This window comes from Saimiri boliviensis, chromosome 14, assembly GCF_048565385.1.
Source record: "Saimiri boliviensis isolate mSaiBol1 chromosome 14, mSaiBol1.pri, whole genome shotgun sequence".
NCBI lineage: Eukaryota > Metazoa > Chordata > Mammalia > Primates > Cebidae > Saimiri > Saimiri boliviensis.
Window position 1 is genome coordinate 75190866 of NC_133462.1, and position 24846 is coordinate 75215711.

General features: G+C 42.7%; 1 protein-coding gene and 1 pseudogene across 12 annotated transcripts in view; both read left to right on the forward strand.

Moving 5' to 3' along the window:
* The window catches only part of CNIH3 (cornichon family AMPA receptor auxiliary protein 3), a 291872-nt gene that overhangs the window by 86987 nt on the left and 180039 nt on the right, over positions 1 to 24846 (forward strand). The window lies entirely within an intron of this gene.
* Positions 12749 to 23457, forward strand: LOC141581118 (peptidyl-prolyl cis-trans isomerase NIMA-interacting 4 pseudogene; annotated as a pseudogene).

Sequence of the window (24846 nt, forward strand, 5' to 3'; positions counted from 1 at the left end):
TGAAAAAACACACAAAATATGCTGGCTGGGTACGGTGGCTCAAGCCCTTAATCCCAGTGTTTTGGGGAACCTGAGGCAGGAGTATTGTTTGAGGCCAGGAGTTCAAGACCAGCCTGGGCAACATAGGAAGACCCCATCTCTACAAAAAATAAAAAATAAAAATTAGCTGGGCATGGTAGCGTGTGCTTGTCCTAGTTACTTGGGAGGCTGAGGCAGGAGGATTGCTTGAATGCAGGAGTTCAAGGTTATAGTGGGCTACGATTGGGCCACTGCACTCCAGCCTGGGTGACAGAGAGGGACCCTGTCTCAAACAAAACAAAAAACAAAAAAAAGTTCTTAGCAACCTTGTTTGTGATAGTCCCTAATCGAAAAAACCTAAATACCCATTAACAGCAGAGTGGGTAAATACATTGTGGTATAGTTTTGCAATGAAAACCATATGTAAATACACAGAACAAACAACTGCTACATGCAACAATGTGAAAGAATCTTGCAGATAATAGTTTTGAGTGAAGAAGCGTGATATGATGGAATACATGCCGTAGAGTCTCGTTTATGTAAGCTTTAAGACCAGGCAAAATGAATATATGGTGTTAGAAGTCAAGTGAATGGAGACCTTTGAGGACAGGAGGGTAGTGATAGGAAGGGAAAGGGGCTTCTGAGCTCCTTGTTTTATTCTATTTCTTGACCTGGTGATGGTTACACAGAGGTGCTTACTTTGTGATAATTTGTTTGGGCTGTAAGATGTGTGATTTCTGTACTTCTCTGTTTGTGTGTTGTATGTCAATAAAAATGTTAAAAAGTCTTCTAATCATCGACAGTGGAGGAAGAAATGGCTTTGAGAGTACAGATCAATGATTCATTAAAATAATAATTATCTCTGAGCTGCAGGGCAAGCTGCAGATGAGCAGGGCCTCCCCATTCCAGGCTGTAGTTTGAATTTCACTGATGCAGAGGATAAAGTGGAGGCCGTTAAGCTGAGAAGTAGGGTAGAGCCCTGAGGCTGCTGCTAAGAAACAGAATTCCCAGGCTAGAGTCTAGATGAGGACGCTGTCTCTTGCTTTGCTTAATATTCCATGAAATGACCAGATGCAAATGGACTGAGAGAGTACTAAGTTCTAAACTTCTTGAGGAATTGCTTTGCCAGAAAAATCCCAGCGTGGCTAAAAAGGGCCTCTGACTGGTCAGCCCCAGGGTAAACCCCCCTTCCCAAATCTGCAACATCTGGAAATGGGTCACTAAAGGATCCTCTCAGTGTACCACCTCAGATGTGGAAACAGAGGATGACTGGCAGAGCGGGTCCTCTCAGAGAGCGGAGTCAGGGTTGTCGCATCGGTTGGCCAAGGACCTCAGTCCCCTGCTAGTGCGAGTCCTTGCTGTTCTTGTCCAACAACCATGATGTATGTAAAGGACTGGTCATCACAACAGGCTGTTTCCCCTTCTCATTCCCAAGTGGGAAATTCTATTACAGTATTTTCTGTCTTATATACTGAGTGTGTTGGGGTTGTTTATATTGATCATTTAGCCTATAGGCTAAATTGTGAATTGCTGTGAATTGCTACATCCAGATGACATTGATAGAAATTTATATGACCTTGAGATCTTGGTCTTGGAGCTGGGTGCAAAATGGGGCACCATTTTGGGTTGTCTATGACTGGGGAGGGAATGACTTAATTTTTGGAAGTATGTAGCATAGTTGCATTATGTTAGGTAGAGATATTACTGAAATTGAACAAATGGAAAGAAGGATGTGTATAGAAAATAAGAAGCCAAGTGGGGGTGGGTTGTTGGGAATATTTGTTATTTTTGCCTTCAAGTAATTTCTTCTTCTGATAATAGCTCCCTGATTTTCTTTTGGAGAAGCTGTTTTCCCAGCTTTCAGATTGTGTGGTTTATCTCTTTCCCTTGATCACAGTGGTTGATTCAGAGATAGGCAAGTGACTAAGGCCAGGAGCCCACGCATCATTTGAGAATCTCCTGGGAGAGAGAAGCTCCCTTTGCACTGGTGCTGTTAGATTGTAGGATATAAATCTGGAGCCATTGGGAGTTCTCTTCCCATTATATAGCAAGTATCTGCCTAAATGTAGCCATTTAAAATGAAAACAAGGCAAGATAAAAAGAAGACCAAGTTTGATGTTCTAATCTAAGCTCTCATGGCAATTACACTCCTGTGTGTTTTAGTTGCATGGACCAACGAATCTCATGTTTTGCTTGAGATCATGTAAGTTGGGTTTCTGAAACTTTCAACTGAGAATCTTGTAATTGCTATCAGCTATGGGAAATGCATAAACTCTTCCATGTGTTTTGCATATATTTGGTGTCATGCAACTTTTAACTAAATGAAAGGAGAGTGGCTTTTACTGAAATGCCTAAGTTGCAGGCATTAACCCAGTACGGGAAGATCTAGTTGAGTATATTCTTTGGTTTCCTTGCTTTGGCATCCAAGGCTTGGGAGCACTCCATATCAGGAACTCATTGCTCAGGTCCACATAGCCCATTTTCCTCTCCTCCCAAGTGAAGAACATCAGACCTTCCACAGTCAGGGTGTGTCCTTGTGAATTTCCAACTGAGCCAGCTCACTGATGCATAGATGCCACAATGATGGCAGTCTGCTCTACACACACATGTGACAGTGGCATGTTCTACCCAGGAAATGGCGGGTGGAGGCAGTAGCTTTGTGGGCCATCACCCTTGGACCGAGGATAGCATGGAATATAGCAAGACCTGTGGTGTTCAAGGGTCAGGAATGTGTATTAGATTCAGTCTGAGTCACAAGGCAGTGAAACAGTGAGATTAGGGAAAGATGGAATCCTGCGAGTATGAATGGAAGGAGCTCAAAGCTGAGGAGATGGGGATATCAGAATAGGATCCAGAAAATACAGAATAAGAGTTAGAAACTGGCCAGGCAGAGGAGCCAGGAGATGCTCTAAGGAGGTGCTGGGCAGGTCCGCCATACCCTGGAGAATGGAGTTTGTGCTGCTCGAGGCTATGTTGAAGGGTTTGCCTGAGCTATGTGCCACTGCTAAGATATCACCATGCCTGGAGAGCTCTGCAGGCTTCTCTCTCATCCTCTGCTGCAGCTGGGCACTGTGTCACATAGTGCTCTAGGTCAGAGACCAGAATGGGAGTACAGCAGATTCACTTAACCACAGTTACATTTGCTGTTTCTTTCTATTACAAATGTATGTATTTTATCCTCCTACAAAACTTCAAGTAAAAACTCCTCCTCAGCATCTGGCTAAGTAGGCCAAAAGTAGGTGCTTTCTAGGGTCTGAATGTTGCTGTCCCCCCAAATTCATATTTGAAACTGAATCCCCAATGTGATCGTATTAAGAAGTAGGGCCATTTGGGAAGTGATTAAGCCATGAGGGCAGACTAGTGATCCATGAATGGCATTAGTGCCCTCGTAAAAGACTGAAGGGAGTCTTTTCCCCCCTTGTGCCACGTGAGGACACAGCAACAAATTCCCATCTGTGAAACAGAGCGCTCCCACCAGACACCAGAGCTGCTCGTGCCTCATCTTGGACTTCATGCCTCCAGGACGGTGAGAAATAGATCTCTTTTTTTGGGGTGAGAGAGCAGGTTCACTTTATTTATTTATTTATTTTTGTTGCAATGCAGCATTTACTTGGAGGACTTTAGGTCTCAGTGTTACAAATTATCTCCATTGAGAAATAAATTTCTGTTGTTTACAAGCTACCTAGTCCAAGGCATTTTGTTGTAGCAGCCTGTATTCTGTAGTTCTTGCATTGCTACAAAGAAACACTTGAGACTGGGTAATTTATAAGAAGTTTAACTGGCCCATGGTTCTGCAGGCTGTACCGGAAGCATAGCGATGGCTTCTGTTTCTGGAGAGGCTTCTGGAAGCTTCCAGTCTTGGTGGAAGGCAAAGTGTGAGCCTACACATGACATGGTGAAAGCAGGAGCAAGACAGAAGTGGGGAGGGGCCGTGCACTCCTAAACAACCAGGTCTCATGAGAACTCACTCACTATCATGAGGAAGCACTAAGCCATTCATGAGGGATCCAGCCCCATGACCCACTCACTTCCCACCAGGCCCCACCTGCAACACTGGGGATTACATTTCAAAGTGAGATTGGGCAGGTACAAATATCCGACAATATCACAGCCTGAACAGACTAAGACAGGGCTCACAAAAGCTTGATGAGTGTGAGTGCTTACTATGTGTATATGCAGAGTGTGTGTGGGATATGTGCTTGGGGGGGACATGAAGATGAACCCTGCACAGGTCTTGTCCACTAGGGGTCTGTACTGCTGAGGGAGGCATCACAGGGGCTCCAGCCTGCTGTCAATCCTGTGCCCTACTGATGTTGTAAATAACCGAATTTATCACCCATCTGCTCAAGGAATTGTGTGAGCCACTAAGGTAATTTTTTAATTCCAGAAAGAAAGAAAGTACTGTTTCTCACTGCAGGAGACTTTATTTTCTTCACTTCACAAAAGCACCAGTGAAATGGCTGTTGAATAAAATTGTGAACTTTGCCTGATGGGTGTCACTAAGGCAGCAGATCCTGAAATGGGGGCTGGTGTGTGCTCATATCGGGCTGTTTGATGAATGCTTTGTTACTAGTTACTCCACTCTGTATTTATAGCACGACATGATTTTACTAAAACCCTATGATGGAATCTTATGCAGAATTTTTTGCCAAGTGATTTCTAAAGACTTAAAATCATGGAAAATTGGCCTGGATACAATGTTAGGCAATAAAAACAGGACACAATATGTAGAGTTTGTAAAAAAGAAAAAATAAGTGTTTGTGATGATGGATGTGCTAATTACCCTGATCTGATCACTGTATACATTAGATACATCAAAACAGTACTATGTACCCAATAAATATAAAATTATGTATCAATTATAAATATAAAGGTATCAAAATTATATATGTGTATACATACACATATATCTACATAATAATAATTTAAAGTATATCTGAATAGCTGGATCTATATCTAAATATGTACACATACATAAGACTTAAAGGAAAATCTTGGGCTGGGCATGGTAGCTCATGTCTGTAATTCCAGCACTTTGGGAGGCTGAGTAAGAGGATTGCGTGAGGCCAGGAGTTCAATACCAGACTGGGCAACATGACAGGACCCCCATCTCTATTAAAAATACAAAAAATCAGCCAGGTCTGGTGGCACACACCTATAGTTTCACCTACTTGGGAAGCTGAGGTGTGAAGATTGATTGAGCCTTCAAGGTCAAGGTTGCAGTGTGCTATGATCATGTCACTGCACTCCAGCATGGGTGACAGTGCAAAACTCTGTCTTTAAAACAATAAAATAGAATAAATAAAATGCCCGTTTTTTGAAATTGTATTTACTTCTTTATTTATTTATATATTTTTAAGAGACAAGGTCTTATTCTGTTGCCCAGGCTGGAATGCAGTGGTGTGATCATGGCTCACTGTACCCTCAACCACCTGGGCTTAAATGATCCTCCTGCTTTAGCCATCTGAGTAGCTGGTACCATGGTGGGCATCACCACACATGGCTAATTAAAAAAAATTTTTTTTAGAAAGTTGGGGGTCTTGCTTTGTTCCCCTTGATGGTCTTGTACTCCTGGCTTCAAGTGATCCTCCCACCTCAGCTTCCTGAAGTGCTGGGATTAAAGGCATGAACCACGGCGCCTGGCCAATGCCTGGTGCTACCTGTAGTTACCTTTAAGTCGTAGATTTACAGGCAATTTGGGTTTTCTTCCTCTGTATTTTCAAATCTTCTATAATGATTATGTGTTGTTTTTCTACATGATTATATTTTATGGTCAGAATATAAAGACAAATTCATTTTTTAAAAGAACTACCTGAAACGTATGAACAATAATAATGTATTTGACAATGTCCCATGTGGAGCATATCACAAATATCCTACATTTTAAAGACTGCCCAGCTTGTTCTTGGCCATTTAGGAAGCTAATGGTGGAATTAAGAATTGCACTTGGAGAATGTTGAAATTCTTTGCTCTCTTCCTGAGAGCCCTTGCCCATGTGCCTATAGTAGGCAGACTGCTGGTGTCACTTATTTCATGGTTTGTGTGCCATTTGGGGGAAGAAGAGATGGAAACTGCAGGGGCTAGTTGGCCAGGGAAGCCTTCTGCAGGCAGTTCTCCCTGTTCGTACTCAAAATGGGGAAAGCAGGGTGAGTCATAGGTCAGATGGACTCCTGAATCTTGGTTTCCAGCTTGTTTAAGTTTATAAATTCAGAGCGACTCTTCAGCTTTGTTCTTACTTTGTTTGTGTTACACTGCGATCCAGTCATCCATTGGCATAGAGAAATAGTGTTTCCACTTGGATACAATCTGTGTCAGCCTGGCAGTCTATTTATTTATCAGCATCTAATTTTTTTTTTTTTTTTGCATAAAATCCAGCCCCTGCAGGATACTTATCAACATCTTTGCAAGAGAGGATGAATTCAAAAGAAAGTATAGGAGAAGAAACATTCAGGTATAAGCAGTGGAGAGAGGCATAATTATTCCATCTTACCAGGCTGGGGGTTTTGATGTGAGGCAAGGATGCTATCAAAGTAGTCAATATTAGCAAAAAGAGAGGGCTGTTTTGGAGATGTGCTTCTCCAAATGCCCGGAAGAACTTACAGCCTCCACTAGATTCACACAGAACCCTAGTGAACATATGCTGCCCCTTCCAGGTGAAACTCAAATGCTAATTGGGGCAATTGATAGGATAGGACAGACAAGGTGGGGAGATCTAGAGGGACGGTTATTCCAGTGCTCATCTGAGTGGGAACTGATAGGGGACTCCATGGGGAAAATGAAGAAATTATTTCATATCCCTCTGAACTCTGTAGTTAGGTTTAACCTGCTAAAAGTCAGACTTTCTTTCCGATAATGGGCTGTACCTTCATGCCCTTGTAGGTTTAATGGATATAATAAGGGGTTAGAGACTTAATCCTGAATTTTTACATGCTGATGTAGGCATGGGAACCAAGACTGTTTTTGCCAACATGGACTGGAGGATCCATGGAGGGGAGCCAGCTTGGTATTGCTGAGTGCCTGCTATGTACTGGCATTGCTGAGGGCCTGCTGTTTGCTGGCCTTACATAGTGCTGTGGAGGCATGGAAAACAGTCTGCCTTCTGGGGCAGCAGAGGGCTGCACTTCTGGGAAGTCTGGCACCTGGGCAAAGCTTCACCAAACGCATCCTCTGCAGTTCCCTGGATTTCAGGGTAAGGTTGTTTCCAGGAGGAATGCTGGAGGGGTCTAGAGAATATGCTGTAAAATCTTGTTTCTATAAATCATTATGTAGTATTATATTTTGTTTGTGCAGTTTCCATGTGCCTCCATTCAGGAGTTATTTCTCAACTATTTATTATGTATAGAGTAAATTAAATCCTGTTAGTTAAGTCTCAAATTGCATTTGGCTCTTCCTTTGTAATCACTCCTATGTTATCATTATCAATATTAACTAACATTTGTGTATTGTAGGCTTTAGAGCTTATGAACCATTATCATGCACAGTATTACCTTTAATACAGCAAGCCTGTGAAGTAGGGATTAGTATCCACACTTGCAGATGAAAGGAGTGAGGCTGAGACACATCCAAAACTACATAGCTCTCAAGATGCTGAGCTGAAATTTTAAACCCTGCATTTCTTCCTGTAAACCCAGCATTCTTTTCATTCCATCATTCCATGATGCTGAATCTGACCGGTAGATTCTGTCTGAGTGACGGATCACAGAAGTACGCAGACACAGATGTTTTGTCTGTGTGAGTGCGGCCATGGGACCCCCTGGCTCACAGATCTTGAAGAGGGAGTCCAGACATGAAGTCCCCATATACCGGAGAGGCTCATATTTATTTCAGTACAGATTTAATGACAAAAGTCTTGAGTCAACACCATTAGTGGGTAATTAACATTGCTGACTCCACTAGTAGAGAACAGTTCTGCGTGGATGATCAAAGGTTGGTCTTAGGACAACATAAGTAAACAAGCTATTTAGATAAACTCCTCTACATTCCCTTGTTATCTGCTCTTTACTATTAACTCAAAGTAAGAGGATTAGGCTGCCTTCAACTACAACCCTTTACTGAAACTTTTGCAAAACCTGGCCTTCCGGGAAGGTTTGCATCTTTCTTATAATTTTTCCCACCACCCTGACCAATTTCCCACACCATGACTCTCCTCTTTTGCCCTCTGGGATGAAATAAACTTTTCCTGGGCTAGCTGAATTGGGCAGACTTCCTAGGCATCGAATTAGGGGTTCAGAGCTTAGGGCCTCTTTTCATCTTCCAATTCCTTCTTCCTACCATGTTGATTTGGAGACATCAAGGAGAAAGATGGGGAATGTGGGAGTGGAGAATGAGAGAATAGTATACTCCAGTTGTAGTCACATCAGTTTCTTCATTTGTTTAATAAGTATTTACCAAATACCTGCTCTGTGCCAAGCACTGATGTAGGCATTGGGAGTACAGTGGGGAAGATGACAGGTATGAACCCTGCCCTCATGAAGCCTGGAACTCTATGGGGAAAACAGGGACTCAGTAAGTCATTAGTCACTCTACTGAATGTTATGAAGAGGTGCACTATGTACCTTTATACAACATGGGAGTCTAAGACAGGAAGGCCCCATCTAGGGTGTCTAGAAAGGCTTTCTAGAGAGAGCAGTGTTAAAGCTGAGTGTGGAATTAGCAAAGTGAAGCTCTAGGTCATATGAAATGTGGTACTTTCAAAGAATTAAAGGCCAGGCCAACTGAAATGAGTCAAAGGAGTGTTGCAGATCAACAGAGATGCGTTGGAACCAGGTTATTCAGATAGTGAAAGAATTTTAGTCTTTATCCTAAGAGTAATGGGAAGCAATAGGAGAATTTTTAGTAGGGATGTGACATGACTGGATTTGAATTTCAAAGTATGAATTTAACTGCCCTGTGAAGAATATGTGTGTGAGTTCTGGACCCAACTGTGAGACATCTAAGTGACTAAGGTGGGCAACTGGAGCTCAGGAGAGAGTCTGCAGCACAGAGGCAGATGAGAGACAATTGGCCTAAGTGAAACAAACAAAGTGGAGGAAGTCTATTTAGGGAGATGGTAGAAAGGGGAGGGAAGGCATTCATTCATTCTATAAACATTTATTGCTTCTGATTGCTGGTGTTCTAGGTACTTGGGCTGAAGAATAAAAAAGACAAAGATTCCTCCACTGTGGAGCCTGTATTCTAGTAATGAAAGGTAGACGGTGGGGTGGGAGGGGAAGTCAGAAAATAAATAACATATCTATGGTAATAAAGATATACTTGTAAGGTATGGTGCAGAAAGACAAAGTAGAGGAGGGTAAGGTGATTGGGAACTCAGGGGTGGATTGCAGTTTTAAATAGAGTGATTAGGGTAGGTTTCCTGAAGAAGGTGAAGGAGTGAGCTGCAAACAAGAGCATTTCCCATGCAGAGGCTCTAGGGAGTGTGAGGAACAGCACAGGGACCCAGTGTCTGGAGCCAGGAGATGAGGTTAGATAGAAAACAGGAGGTCTGAGCACAGAGAGCCTTGTGGGCTTTGGGTTTTGCTCTGAGATGGGGGAGCCTATGAAGGTTTGAAGAAGAAGGGTGGCATGATGTGACAAGTAAGAGGACCACTCTCATAACTGTTAGGAACGGCTCTTGTCGAGGTCAAGGTGGAAGCAGCACCAGCAGAGGCTCTTGCAGTCATCCAGATGAGAGATGATGGTGGCTCCCATCTGGGTGGTGGTAAGGGAAGTGAGCAGAAGTGGTTGGATTCTGGGCCTGCGATCTAGCTTGGAGCCCATAGGACAACCAACAGGTATTAAGATTTGCTAAATTGAGTGGAATAGAATCTATCTAACATAGTCACAATGTCAGATAATATAAATATTTTAGTTTTTAAGACCTTTTAAATGATACAGGAGATAAAACTAAAACGCCTGAGTCAATAATAACAAGAGCAGGAATAACACCATCACCAAATTGTATCTACTAAATGCTATAATAAAGACTTTAGATATGTCAGGTTAACTGTTTCACAGCCTTTTTTGTGGTTCAACTTAATATTATCTAAGTTAACCATTACAATTACCTTGTGAGTTTAGATTATTCCTATTGTACAGATGAGGGCATTGAGGCTCAGAAAAATTCAGTAGAGCAGTGATGGCAAACACAATAAAACAAAGGGTATAAGGAAGGACTAAATGATACCATTTACATAAGGAAGATAATGTTAGTCTATTCAGGACAAATATATGTGGGCTGGCATCATTCTGGAAGCTTCAAGGAACAGAGACACCTGAGTTAGGCTGTGAGAAAAGGTTAGACTTTGTTGATTTGCAGAGGTAGAGAGGAGAATTTCAAATAGAGGAAAATGCTCTGGCAAAGTCATAGAGTTGGGATACAGAGACACCAGCCTAGGCAACACAGCAAGACCCTGTCTCTACCAAAAAAAGTACAATTAGCTGAGAGTGGTGATGCATGCCTATATTCCTAGCTATTTGAGAGGCTGACGTGGGAGGATTGCTTGAGCCTAGGAGTTCAAGATTATAGTGAGACCCTGTCTCAAAAACAAACAAACAAATAAAAAATGGAGGACAGTCTGGCTGAACTTAGGATCTATTTATTGTATCAGTTTTCTAGGACTTTTGTAAAAAATTACCACAAATTGAGTGGCTTAAAACAGCAGAAAAGTATTCTCTCGCAGTTCTGGGGCTGGAAGTCAGCCATCAAGGTGTCAGCAGGGCCATGCTCTCTCTGATGCCTCGAGGGGACAATCTGTTGCGTGCCCTTCTCTTAGCTTCTGGTGCTGCTAGCAATCCGTGGCCTTTCTTGCCTCATCCAGTTTCTGCCTTGTTATCACATGGTGTTCTCCCTGCCTATCTGTCCCTGTGTTCCTCTCCTCTTCTTAAAATGACACCCGTAATATTGCATCTGGGTTGCCCCAATTCAGTCTAACCGCATCTCAGCTTGATTACATTGGCAAGTTCCTATTTCCAAATAAGGTCACTTTCATAGGTACGGAGAGTTAAAACTTGAACATAGGCTGGGAATGATGGCTCATGCCTGTAATCCCAGCACTTTGGGAGGCTGAGGCAGAAGGCTTGCTTGAACCCAGGAGTTTGACACTAGCCTGGGCAACATGGTGAAACCCCAACTTTACGTAAACTACAAAAATTAAGTGGGCATGGTGGCACATGCCTGTGGTCCCAGCTACTCCAGAGGCTGAGGTGGGATGATTGCTTGAGCCTGAGAAGTTGAGGCTTCAGTGAACCATAATCATTTCACTGTACCCCAGCCTGGGTGACAGAGCGAGACCCTGTCTCAAATAGAACAACAAAAAATCCTTGAACATATCTTCTTGGGGAACAGAATTCAACTATAACATCTGCTAAGCAAATTACTATTTGTTGAATGAATCCATAAAATGGATGACTTGCGGTTGGATATGAAGAGTGTACATGGTTGAGACTGAGAGTCTTAAATATCTGGTGGAGTTTAGAAAATACTTTACCCAGGGTGGTAAAACTTCTTCATCAAAATGCTAGGAGTTGATTTTATAGGGTGAGTGAGGCACTGGAAGATTATAGATCATAATTTGGGATTTAAGACTTCTAGATCTTCAATCTGTCTATAGATTTTTATCTCTTGATTCTATAAAAAAATGACTGTTAAAAATACCAGTTGCCAGCTTGGAACACCCAAGCAGCAAGTCTGTGGTCTCAGAACAGAGATTATTTTTCTTGAGTTAAAGTTTTTGGAAGCAGCAGTAATGGACTCAGCAGAGAAAACATGGAAAAAATCAGTGGTGAGACCAGCGTGAACATGGAGTCTTTTTCTATAACAGCAGAGTCTAAATATAGCTGCTATGATCATATATCACCACAGACAGTGTCTTCTACCTGCACCCCCTCCAGGTTTCTACAAATTTGACACATTACTTTCCTCACCTTTTCACAGCCACATTACAGGGGCTGAGCTGCAATGAACAAGTCCTGGAGGTTGGTCTCTTTTTCCTAAGTACCCCTTGCCAATCCCCCAGTGGCAGTGCAGGTGCCACTCCGGCAGGTACTCATCAGCTCCAGGAAGCGTGCCTTGCAGATTCAGCCTCTTCAGAAACATGAGGCACTCACAGACACCTACCAGCCTGTACTTCTATACCTGACTGTTCTGAGCTGAATTGTTTTTTCCCCCCAAAAAGCTATGTTGAAGTCCTAACCCCCAGGAACTCAGAATGGGATGTTATTTGGAAATAGGGACTTTGCAGATGAAGTCAAGTTGAGATGAGGTCATTAGGGTGGGCCCTAATCTGAAAGGACTGTGTCTTCATAAGAAGAAGAGAATCTGGACGTAGATGCGGTAAGGAGAGCAGAGAAAACAGAGGCATGCAAGGAGAATGCCAACCCATGACAGAGGAGGGCTTCTTCTAGCTTCTGGTGTTTGCTGCCCTCCTCAGCCAAGGATGCCAGCAAACACCAGGAGCTAGAAGAAGCAAGGAGCGCCTCCCTTACAAGTTTTAGAGGAAGCATGACCTTGCTGACACCTTGACTTCAGACTTCAGACTGCAAGAGAATAAGCTTGTGTTGTTTCAAGCCACCTAATACATGGTACTTTGTTACAGCATCCCTGGGAAACAAATGCACTGTCTCTTTCATCAAGGTTTACCTGTCTGAAGTTTCATTTTCTTATGTTACTGTACTCTACTGAATTGACTTAGCAAATTAATTATTGTGAAGGCATTTACAGATGCTGATGGCATAACAGGGGCCTGGGGACTGCATGCTTTATAGCAGGGACCTTATCCGGCAGGTCACCCTCGAATGTGGTAACCGAGGAGAGTGGGATGAAGGGACACTACAAAGATGTGGACAGGGTAAGGGAAGCACCAAGGATGCAAGGGAGGGCTGCTGCCACCGGCTGTTATCACTTTTAGGCGTGAAGGAAGGGCCCATTCCCAGAGCCAGGGACAGCGGCAGTGTGGCTGCAGGAGATGGCTGCCTAGTGGGATCTGTGGTGTTCTGTAGAGGCGTGGGACCACTGTCACCTGCAGCAAGACAGGGAGGAAGCTAGAGGACCTGCTCTTTCTCTCCTCTCACCCTTTGGCTGTTTTGTTAACATCCCTTAAGCAGAAGCTGGAGGGTAAAGGAACCTGTGGATGCAGTTGTGAAAGTTGGGCTCCCTGAGGTACAAAGAAGAGTGGACAAAAGTAGGGTCCCTGGCAGTGGTGGGGATGAGAAATAGGTCCTGACAGTGCCAGATGGGGCAAGGATCCATCTGTCCGCAACCTACCCCTCCCCACCTTGATTTGACTTTCCAAGGATGTGCCTTGCAGAAAAAGTCTCCCTTTCAAGCCTGTTTGTACTTTCGTGGCACCCATATTTTTTTGATTGTGGGAACTAGTTGTCATAGTTGTTTTAATTGTGGGAAAGACTAAGTCATAATGTAGATCCCTTTAATGCTCCAAGGTGGTGGGGCAGAGATGGGACAGATGAAACAAAATGGGATAGCCAATGATGGTCTTATTAGCTCAGAGGTAATGATTGTCAGAAGACACTGACTAGGGACAAAGTTAGAAAGAAAGAATCATATTAAGGGAAAAGAGGTGAGACGGATTCCAGTAAGTAGAAAGAAAGTGCTAGGGAAAGACTTGGAAAGGTGACTGGACTCAATCCTGAGGAAAGAGATTAGTATAAGGAATTTCTGAATGTGAGAACTGGAGCGGGCAAAACAGCATCTTCCTTACAGGATTGTGGTGAGGAGCAAATGAATCAATGCATGGGCAAAGGATTTTCACATCTGTGAAAAGAAATTCAATCTTGGGACTCCAAAATCCTAAGCCAAAGAGAAAAGTCAAGGTGGGAACTGTGGTCAGGCAAACCTGCCTCCCATTTTATTGCTAAATAAGATAGCCACAAGGACAAAAACAAACAAACAAACTACATACCTCCATCACAATTTGCCCACAAGGAAGTTCCTTGTGGGCCTAAAATCTGTTGAATTTCACCTTGGCTATTTAAGCTGATAGCTGATCACAGCTACGGAGACAAAGGACAGAACTCAAAGCCATCCCTCTGCTCACCCGAGACAAATGCATATCTAATTTCTTTCTCTGCCTTGTTGTTTATGCAAAACTGCAGATTCACTAAGGCTAAGTGACTATTTCTCTACCCACCTCTCACATGTAAATTGTATATTCAGTGAAAGGCTGATCAAAGACTAAAGAATGCAACCATTTGTCTCTTATATACCTATGACCTGGAAGCTCTCCAACCCCAACCCCTTGCTTTGAGTTGTCCTGCCTTTCCAGACCAAACCAGTGGACCTCGTATACATATTGATTGATGCCTCATGTGTCTCCAAATGCATAAAATCAAGGTGTGCCCCAATCACCAGGGCACACATTGTCAGGACCTCCTGAGGCTGTGTCATGGGTGCATCCTTAACCTTGGCAAAATAAACTTTCTAAACTGATTGAGACCTGTCTCAGATATTTTTGGTTCATACCTATAAAGGATATCTACATATATAACATATAACAGCAGCAACAGCAGCAGCAGCAGCATTTACAAGAACAGTACCAGCTGTCTAGTTTGGGGTACAGGGAGATGCTGGATTAATTTCAACTTAACTGATAGATAGTGCATGACTATTCATTGTCAGTACCATCTATAACAAACAAAAGGAACTTTATTTCCTCAACTAAAAGTGGAGGACCCAGGATACAAAGTGGAGTAGAGTAGAAATCAGACAAATTATTATTATTTTTTTTTCAGACGAAGTCTCACTCTGTCACCCAGGCTGGAGTGCAGTGGCATGATCTCAGCCCACTGCAACCTCTGCCTCCCAGGTTCAAGCAATTCTTCTGCCTCAGCCTCCCCAGTATTTGGGATTACAGGTGCTCACCACCATGCCTGGCTAATTTTTATGTATTTTTTAATAGAGATGAGGTTTCACCATGTTGCCCAGGCTGATTTTGAATGCCTGACCTCAAGTAATCCATCCACCTTGGCCTCCCAAAGTGCTAGGATTACAGGCGTGAGCCACCATGCCTGACCCAGACACATTAATTAAAGGCGGAAAAGTTTGTAACTTCAGCTTTACCAGCTTCTAGACTTATTCTCTGCTTAATTCATCCCATAACAGTCTCGGGGAGGGTTCAACAGCAAATTTGCAAGATACTACCCAAAGGAAAAAGTGGTTCTGGAAAAACAGGGCAATGGGGAGCAGTCTCTGAGAGTGACAGTCTGATAAGAAGGCTCATGGTCCCAAAGGTGGTGGCAATGCAATAAAGGTCAGACACATTCCATGTGAAAAACATGGCAAAATCATGGAAGCCATGGAAAAGTTAAAGTCTGGAATGAGATTCAATGAAGTGGCTGCACAATATAGTGAAGATAAAGCCAGGCAAGGGAGCAACTTGGGTTGGATGACCAAAGGAGGGTCCGTGGTGGGATCATTTCAAAAAGTCTGTAAGTGGGATGGATAGCCTGTGTTTACAGACTCACCAGTTAAGACAAAATTTGGATATCATATTATTATGGTTGAAGGAAGAAAATAAAATCATATGAAAGACTGAAAAAAAAAAAAAAAAAAAAGAGCCTCAGGAATGTAGTAGTTTTCTTCACCATAACTGACTGACCAGGATAAGATGCTTCTGAGTCTCTTCTGAGTATGGAGGAGAGCTTAGGGACAGAATTCTGTTCCTGAGGAGAGAGAACCTGTTTAAGTCTTTTGAGGTAGCCATAGCACTGAATTGCTACAGGTGGCAATCTTGAAGAGCTTTTAATGGGAGGAGTTTTCAAACTCCATGCCTCCCTGTACGCCATCCTTTAGCTGTGAGGAAGAACAACTGTCTCCTCACTCCATCTTGGACAATGCCTTCTCTGTGATTCTTCCTGTTTCCTTCTCTCTCTCTCTTTCTCTCTCTCTTTTTTTTTTTTTTTAAGAGACAGGGTCTTGCTGTGTTGCCCAGACTGGAGTATACTGGTGCAATCAGAGCTCACTGTAACCTCTAACTCCTGAGCTTATGTGATCCTCCCACCTCAGCTTCCTGAGCAGCTGGGACTATAGGCATGGCCACCTAGACCAGCTAATCAGATTTATTTTTATTTATTTATTTATTTATTTTTGGTAGAGATGGCGTTTCATGTTGGTTCGAGGCCCCAGGCTGGTCTCGAACTCCTGGTCTCAAGTTATCCTCCTGCTTCAGCCTTCCAAAGTTCTGGGATTACAGGTGTAAGCCCACCACGCCCAGCCTCTACTTACTGTTTAAATGTACCTTTCTTCAACGTTTTGTCTTCCCATCTTTTCCTGCTCACATTCTCTTTCTGAGGGGGCCTCCCCTGTATTCACCTCTAAATTTCTTGTGGGTAACACGGATTTCCAGTGGTCTCATAGATATCTCCACATGCATTTCTCTTCAGTAACTAAAACTCGGCACATTTAATTTAACATTCCATCCTGCATAATGTTCCTCTTGCTGTATTTACTTATCATGGCTATTGTGACTTCTACCCTTGCTTTCACTTGGGCCGGAAGCCTCAGTCATCTATTGCTTGTTCTCCATTCTCTCTAAACTCCAGGGTCTCTTGACATCGAAATCATCAATTGCCAAGTTCTGCCCTTTCTTCCTTTGGCCATTCTTCCCAGTCCAATATCTTGATCCTGCTGTAATTTAAGTGCTTTTTGACTCTTCTGGATTATTTCAATAGCTTCATGACATATCAAATTTCCAACTTCAATATTTTCTTCATTGTTGCATGAGTTATCTTTCTATTTGATACAGGGATAAAAATCCCCTCAGAATCGTCAGTGGCTCCTTGTTGCCCAAGATACCTGGTTCTGTTCCTGGCTGGGACCTTACAACCCTCTAGGATTTAGTCTCAACCTACCTTATGCCTTCCCTATATACCATGCTGGTCACTGCCCCATGCCGGCCACACTGCACTACTCGCCCTTCACTGAATATGCCATTCATACCTCCATGGTTTTGCTTATGCTATCCATGGACTCACTTCCATTAGGACCCACCTCTCTACTTTTCCCTGTGCCACCTAGTTAGAACTAATCATTCCCTACTTTGTCTTTCTGTATTTTGAACTTTGTCTTTCTGTATTTTCTATATTCTACGTTTCTATATTTTGCTTACTTTTCTATTCTAGCATACTTCTTCTCAGAAGCACTATATGCTTTATATTATAGTTAATTGCCTTTCCTCCAGATTGTAAGCTCCTTGAGGGTGCACTGAATTTTATTCCTTTCTGTATTCCTGTAACATTGACCACACAGAGCTTTACACATGTAAGTTTCCAATAAATGTCAATGAATGAATGGATACCGTTCACATCACACAATATGGGTAATCGGGAAGCTGTCTCATAGCTTTTTGAAGTATGTCTCATAGCTTCAACATTTCTGATCTTCCTTCACCATAGCTAAAAGTTCAAAAGAAAATCACCTAGTTACTGGGGAAGTATCCTACAGGCCATCTTTGATGGAAATACGGCTGCACTCTTGTTCCATTTTACTCCTGTGGTTTTGTCTCATGGCCCTGACTTGAAATTTCAGTTGGAAACTGGAAATGAAACAAAAATGGTTTCTTCTGTGTCACCCAATAATAAGGCTTTCTAAACCCTTCATTTTCACTCAAACATTTCTCTTGAAAATCAACTCTGCTATAAAGTGGGGCTAATTCAACTGCCACCCATGCAGATGAGGTTGTGAGGATGAATTTAAATGAGACATTTTAGACTCTCCAATATGTTAACAAGTTAAGAGTTTCATTCATTTAAAAAAATGTAGATAAACGCAGCTGCCTCTGGCTATAGGGACAATAAAAGTGAGATCGTGGTGCTAAACCAAGTGAGAAGATGCTCCAAACTGAGGGAGATACCCAGCTTTGAAGATAATTTAAGAAGCATTAATAAATATATTTAGAAAACTCATGCAGCCAAACCCCTACCTCCAGCTTATCTTTTTTTACTCTGTAAGCTGGCAGAATTCATAATGACAGATTAAGAACAACAAATAAAGAACTGGCTGCTTGCCAAAAACAAATAAGTGGTAAGAAAAGGAAGTCACATGCATTAAACTTGCATGTTGGAATTCTCCATTATTGTACTTAAAATAATTACACAATTTCATACTGAAAATGATTATAAAATTTCATACTTAAAATAATTATACAGTTTCATATTTCTCATTAGAATAGTTTTGTTGAATTAAACAGTCTTCAACTTTCAAAAACTAGGCTTCCAGAAATCAGCTTGCAAGTTTGTTTGCTTGAAGATAGAATGCATTTTCTCATAAAAATGATATTATAAATGCAGGTGGGTACCCAGGCTAGTCTACTGAAGTCATTCATACTCATTTATATTGATGCCATATCAGGTATTTACAAGAAAAAATTTAGCAAAAATTTCCATTGCCGTATTAGCATTTATGTAAGTAATTTAATCTCCCATCTCTGAAATTTATTAAAAAAGGTTTTCATTTTTACTAAATGGTGAATGAAAAGCACAGTGGAAAGCAGATTTAATTAAGGGCTGAAAATGAGTACCGTGATAGAGATTCCAAAGGGAAATTTGGCCATTTCCAGGACCTTCTAATTTGATGCTACTGGCTCTTTATGACATTAAATCTCACTTTCAAATTGATGGCTTTCCTTTTTCCTCATATGGATGTAACACTGGCACTACTTTAGGCTGATCATTCATGATTAGGTTCATTTTTCTTTGGCTTACAAATGAAAGAAAAAGGGGACAAAACAGTACATTTTCTTCTGAGATAATTGAGCAAAAGTTAGATAAGAGTTAAGAGGGAGAAGAGGCCCTTAAAAAGGATGCGTGTGCATATGAAAAATCAATTTCCCATAGTGGTTACTCTGAACTGAGTCAGCAAAAATGCGTGATTTCTTTAAAGAAGAAAAAAGCTATTCATTAGATTTGAGAGCTCTTTGCTGTCCCAGGCCATGCTATTGCTTCTCAATGGGTAGAGGCTCCCAGAGGAACAAGCACAGAAAGAGCTCTATATGCAACTGGCTACTCTTTTTAAGAAGAGAATCACAAAGTGGGTATTTATAAGCTTTGCAATTCATGGTACTTTCTCATTAACTAATTTTGTGAGCACAATTATGATTTATTTCTCTTTCATTTTTCCATACACAGCAAATGACTATCTTATCTTATTGTTAAAAAATCTTAATGTCTCTCTCTCACTCTTTGTACCATCACCTCCAATGTCCTCCAAAACTCATGACCCCTCCAATTCAACTTGCTACTGCTGTTTAGATAAAACCTTTCAGAATCTTCCCCAGCCAAGACAAGTTCAGTGGCTTCCAATTTTCTTCACCGTTGAAACTTTTCTGCCAGATGTGCAGGGCCTCCATGGAATGGCTTCACACTTCCCAGTCAAGCCCACACCTCCTCCACTTCCTGTCAGATGCCTCTGCTCTGGTTTGGCCAGAATCTTTCCTATTGTTTGAAAATGCCTCAACCATTCCAGCTTCTATGCATCATCAACTCATGTTTTCCTTCTTAAAATTCACTCTTTTTCCATCTATTTGTAGGAAGCAATGTTTGGGGTGTCTGTTCTTGTGAACGATAATACTGGGCACATGAAGCCCTAGCAACCATTTTGTGCTACGTGACCCTGCTTTCTTAGCCACACTTGATTGGACTAACAGAATACCTATGACCTAAAATGGAGTGATCAAATTCTCTTCCCTAAGAATTTGGAAATGGAACTGAAAACCCGTGAGGGTGTCTGGAGATGAACCTGTGACTTAGGAACTGTGGGTCAGCCACATTCTATTTTGTGGAAGAGAAACTACGGCAGCCTAATGGTAGAAAGGGAAAGAGAGAGTATGTAACAGTTGGGATTTTGGGTAGAAAACAGCAGAAACCACTTCTAGTTAACTCAACAGAAAGTATTTACTCTGAGGTTGTTGTGTAGCTCATAGGATCAATGAGAAGGCTAGGGAACCAGATTTGGAAAATGGACCGAGAGAGACTAGGCAGTCCAAAGACAGCCAAGGTGTCTTCCTGGGAACAGTCCAGTTAGAATGCCACTGTATGCACCACCCTTGCCTCTTCTCGTCCACTCCTCCATATAGTAGCTCCGGTGATCTTTCTAAAATTTAACTCAGATTATGATACTCTCCTGCTATTATATAATAATTTGTCTGGTCTTTGTCCTAGTTCCTGGCATGGAGGCCCTAATATCATTGGAATTTCCCAAGTGATAAGAGTGTCTTTTTTATCCGTGCTGGGTCCTGATCATTTATGCTAATGAGGTGACTCATGCTAGGCCCCTCGACAGCTTCCGTGAATGAGATGATTCAAGATGGCGGTAGACTGAGCCAGAAAGACCAACCATGAGATTAGAGGGTTGGAGCTTTTGAGCCATGTGATATCAGCCTGATCTCCATCTCCGGAGAAGGGAGGGAGGCTGGAGATCGAGTTTAATCATGTGGGCCAATAATTCATTCAAACATGCCTGGGTAATGAAATCCTAATAGATACTCGACACGAAGTTTAGTGGAGCTTCCTAGTTGGTGCTGGGAGGATGACATGCCCTGATTCTATGGAGAAAGAGGGCACGGCTCTATGTGTGGAACCCTTCCAGATCTCTCTGTTTAATTGGTTCTGGATTTGTATCCTTTATCACAAAACTGTAATTATCAGTCCTCTCCTGTGTACTTTAGTTCATGGGAGTTCTGTGAGTCATTCTAACAATAACGAACCTGAGGGAGCCATGAAAATCTTAGAATTTGTAGCTAGTTGGTCAGAAGTGTGGGTGGTCTGAAGACCCTCAGACTTGCAGCTGGTGTCTAAACAGGGACAGTGCTGTTGGAGACTGTGCCCTTTGGCTTGTGGAGTCAGTGCTGACTCTGGGTGGTTAGTGTCAGAATTGTATTGCATTACACCACCTGCTTAGCACTTCCAAATAGTTTTTATTAGACCAGAATAAAACAACTGTTCACAATAGCCTGCAGTGACCTTGCTAGACCAGCTTCCTGCCTGTCTCCCTGGCTTTATCTCCCTCTACTGTCCTCCATATTGACTGCTTTCTGGGGTGACCTTTCTTCTGTCCCTCATACACACCAAGCTGACTCCACTTCAGTGCCTTGCACTGGCTCTTCTCTCTGTTTGGAATACTTTCTTCCAGATGTTGGTGTGGACTTTGACGGTAGAAGTACTGTTGGCCTTGTTCACCTTTATACCCAAGACCTACAGCAGTAACTTGGTTGGTTGATTATTATACACTCATAGGTCACATAAGAGATCTGGTGAGTCTGTTATAATTCTGCAACCTACAGGATCAGATTATAGGTCTGTCTTTTTAGCTAAATTGGCTCTTCGTCATTTAAGAGATAAGAGGCTCTTTTGGTGCTATCAAAGCTTTTTGGTTCTTGGACCATGGCATTAGCCGGGATATTTAAGCCCCAAGGTTGTAGTTTTCTTTCTGTGAACTCACCAGTGCATTCAGAAACAGCCAGTTCATTCAGAGTCTTTATATTTATTGCTCCCTCCAAAATAGTCAATTGCAACCACCACTTGGTCTCCACAGGGAGAAGGAAGCCTTGCCTTCCATATGTACTTCATCTCAGGCAGCCAGCAGTGTTCATTTAACTAACCATTTGCTACGGCATCCCATGGACTACCAGTATCTTATTTTCCACTTGGACAGAGGCCATCATCTCATGCAAGCCAACTCAGATAACCAATCTCAGATCCTAACTTCGAGTCAGTTTCCTGGAGCTATTTTTGGAATATTTTGTTTATTCAGGGAAGCAAAACTACTCTGGGTTTTTAAAATAGGGAGTTCAATTCTGGAAATTGGTAACAGAGGTCTTGGAAAGGTGGGAGAACAAAGAGGGAGGCAAAATGACTCAAAGATTGGTAATTTTAGGACACCACTTCACCTCTAGGGCTGGGTGCACAGTAGCGAACATAGTGTTACCCAGAGCCCATGACTGCTGTGCTGCTGAGGCTGCTGCTGGAACTTGACTGCCCAAGCAGGAACTCAAGAGCTCTCAATTCCTCTCTGCACTTCTGCCACCACCACCATTATTGCTTTTGTCAGTGTTATCACTGCTGCTGCTGCTATTGTTGCTGTCACTGCTAGAATCAAGAAAAAACATGGCTTTTCCCTGCCTCATACTTTCCAGTATCCTGCCAGTGCCTCTCATGAGCATAATCAGCTGGCAGGGGAGTCTGGGAAATGTAGTCTTTAGGCTTCTGGCCCTGGTGGTGGGGAGGAAGTAGAGTGGGGCGAGTGTTAGCTGAGAGACCATGGATTCCATGTGACGCAGACTCAGAGGCCCTCCTCGGGCAAGCCTTCTTTGCCACGCAGACCAGAGCAGATCACACTGAGCTCACTCTCATAGTTATTGGCACTTTCTCCACATAGAACTTCCTACAGTTTGTGATTGCATATTGCAATGTGTATGTACAAGTGTATGTGTGCATCTCCTGTGTGTACAGAAGTTTCCTGAAGTCAGTGACTGCGTAGATTTTGTTCTCCACCATATCTGTAGCCCCTGCACATGGTGGGCACTCAAATGTGTGTGGAACCAATGAACAGCTTCAAACAGCTCTGCCTTTCTGCCCATCCTTCACTCTTGTCTCTTCTCTCATCTTAATTCAGTCCCTTTCTATTGTAACATTCAGATTCTACAATGAACTGTGACACTTAGAGTGAGAAATAAGCTTTAAATGAGTTCTCATTACCTTTAAAAATACATATTTCACAACAGTATCAATTAGGCTACCGAAATTCTAGAGCATTCCAGTCCTTTCAGACTTCCTGCCCTTCAGGGTGAATGTGCAAGTCTGTGTGTCCCTCCTCTTTCCAGGTCACATTACGCTTAGGTGTCAGGTTGGAAAACTAGGTGGGGTAGGAAGGATATGAAGGCAGTGGCTGTAAGAACAAACATGAAGATCCTGGCCAGGGAGGAAGGGCACGGAGGAGGGGATTTATGTGAATAAAGAGGCTGGGTCAGGGCCTTGAGGCTTTGGACAAGGTGTGATGCAGAGGATGATTTCCCCTGAATCAGCTGGAACATCAAGCCTCTAGTCCCTATTTGGCTTTTGCAACATTAAAAATGACTACACTGGGGTTGCCGTAACAAAATACCACAGACTGGGTATAGTGTCCCAGGGTGTAGACACAGGGTGTACACCCCCTGTGCAATTAGGAGTTGTATCTCCCTTGGATACTACAAATAATGTCCCAGGGTGTACATACAGGGAATATACCCCTGTGATATTAGGAGAAGTATCTCCCTTGGATAGTAAGAATAATGCCAGGCCATACACGTAGAGTGTACACCCACTGTGATATTAGGTGCACTATCTCCCTTGGATACTGTGAATAATGTACCATGGTGTACACAAAGGGTATAAACAAAGAATGTATACCTATTGTGTATTAGTTGTAGTATCTCCCTTGAGTACCACGAATAATGTTCCAGGGTATACACACAGGGGGGTACACAAATCATGCTATTAAGAGTAATATATTTCTCTTAGATATATCTATAATATCCAGGTTGTTTTCTGCTATCCTTGCTTGGTGATGCTACTTAGCTTGAAAGATGCAGATGGAGTTTCTTCCCTCGCAAGAATTCCTCAATGCTTACTCTCACAACCCAGTCTCACTGAGAGACTGCTGGTGCCATGTTGCCATATTGTGAGTTTAGTTCAAGGTTCAGGGACCCAGCTGGTTCACCAAATTTCATTCCCTTTCGATCGTGGGCATTCCTTCAGGCTGTTAGTGCCCTCTGCTTCCTATTGTGCTCCTGCTGTAGCCTGCTGTGGAAAATCTGCTCTGCTCCCCAGTGAGAATTAACACTGCAAACAGTTTGACATGCACTCTTTCTGTCTTCTGTGAGTTTACACATGTGGTATAAATAAGAGTAGAATTTGGGCGTTTCTCTTCTTTATACAAGTGAGTTTATACTACAAATTATTTGGCTTTTTTTTCCCTCCTCCCTTCCCTTGCCTTCCCTTCCTTTCCCTTCCCTTCCCTTCCCTTCCCTTCCCTACCCATTCCCTTCCCTTCCCTTCCTTTCCCTTCCCTCCCCTCCCCTCCCCTCCCCTCCCTTCCCCTCCCTTCCCCTCCCTTCCCCTCCTTTCCCCTGCCTTCCCCTCCTTTCCCCTCCCCTCCTTCCCTCCCTCCTTCCCTCCCTCCCTCTCTCCTTCCCTCCATCTCCCCCTACCCTCAGCCAAACAGATGTTTATAGACAGTTATCTTGATCCTCTCTGGATCTATAAAACAGCAAATTTGCATTCAAATACTTTGTACCTCTGTAGAACAAATCCATTTGCTGGAGATCAACCACTCAGTTTGTTGAAGATTCATTCTTCATTCACTACATAGCTTTGTACAAATTCTCTTTTCGTCACCATAGGCATAAATAATCCACCACTGGGTGCTGGAAAATGATTTTTAGAACCAACTTGGAGTAAGGGGCACCATTCTAAACATATGCCTGTGCCTTATGTTTTCTATTAATAGCTCAACTCCTCAACTCAACTCCTGTCTGGCCCCTGACCCTGAACTCCTGCTTGGCTTCTGCCAAGCATGCCCTTACCTTGTGCAGGAGGAAACTTGAAGAAGCGTCTCTACTTTTGCACACACTCACCCTGGAAAGACATAAAAATGATTAAACCATAAGGCTGTGGGGTGGCATTCTTTTGGCAGATCCAAGTTTCTGTGAACAACTAACATTTATTCAACATTTATTGTGTGCCAGAAACAGTTATAAGTGCCTTACATGTACAGTTGCCCCTCTGTATCCAGGGATTTCACATCTACGGATTCAACCCACTGAGGATTGAAGATAAATGTCTTTTCAAATGGATGGTTGCATC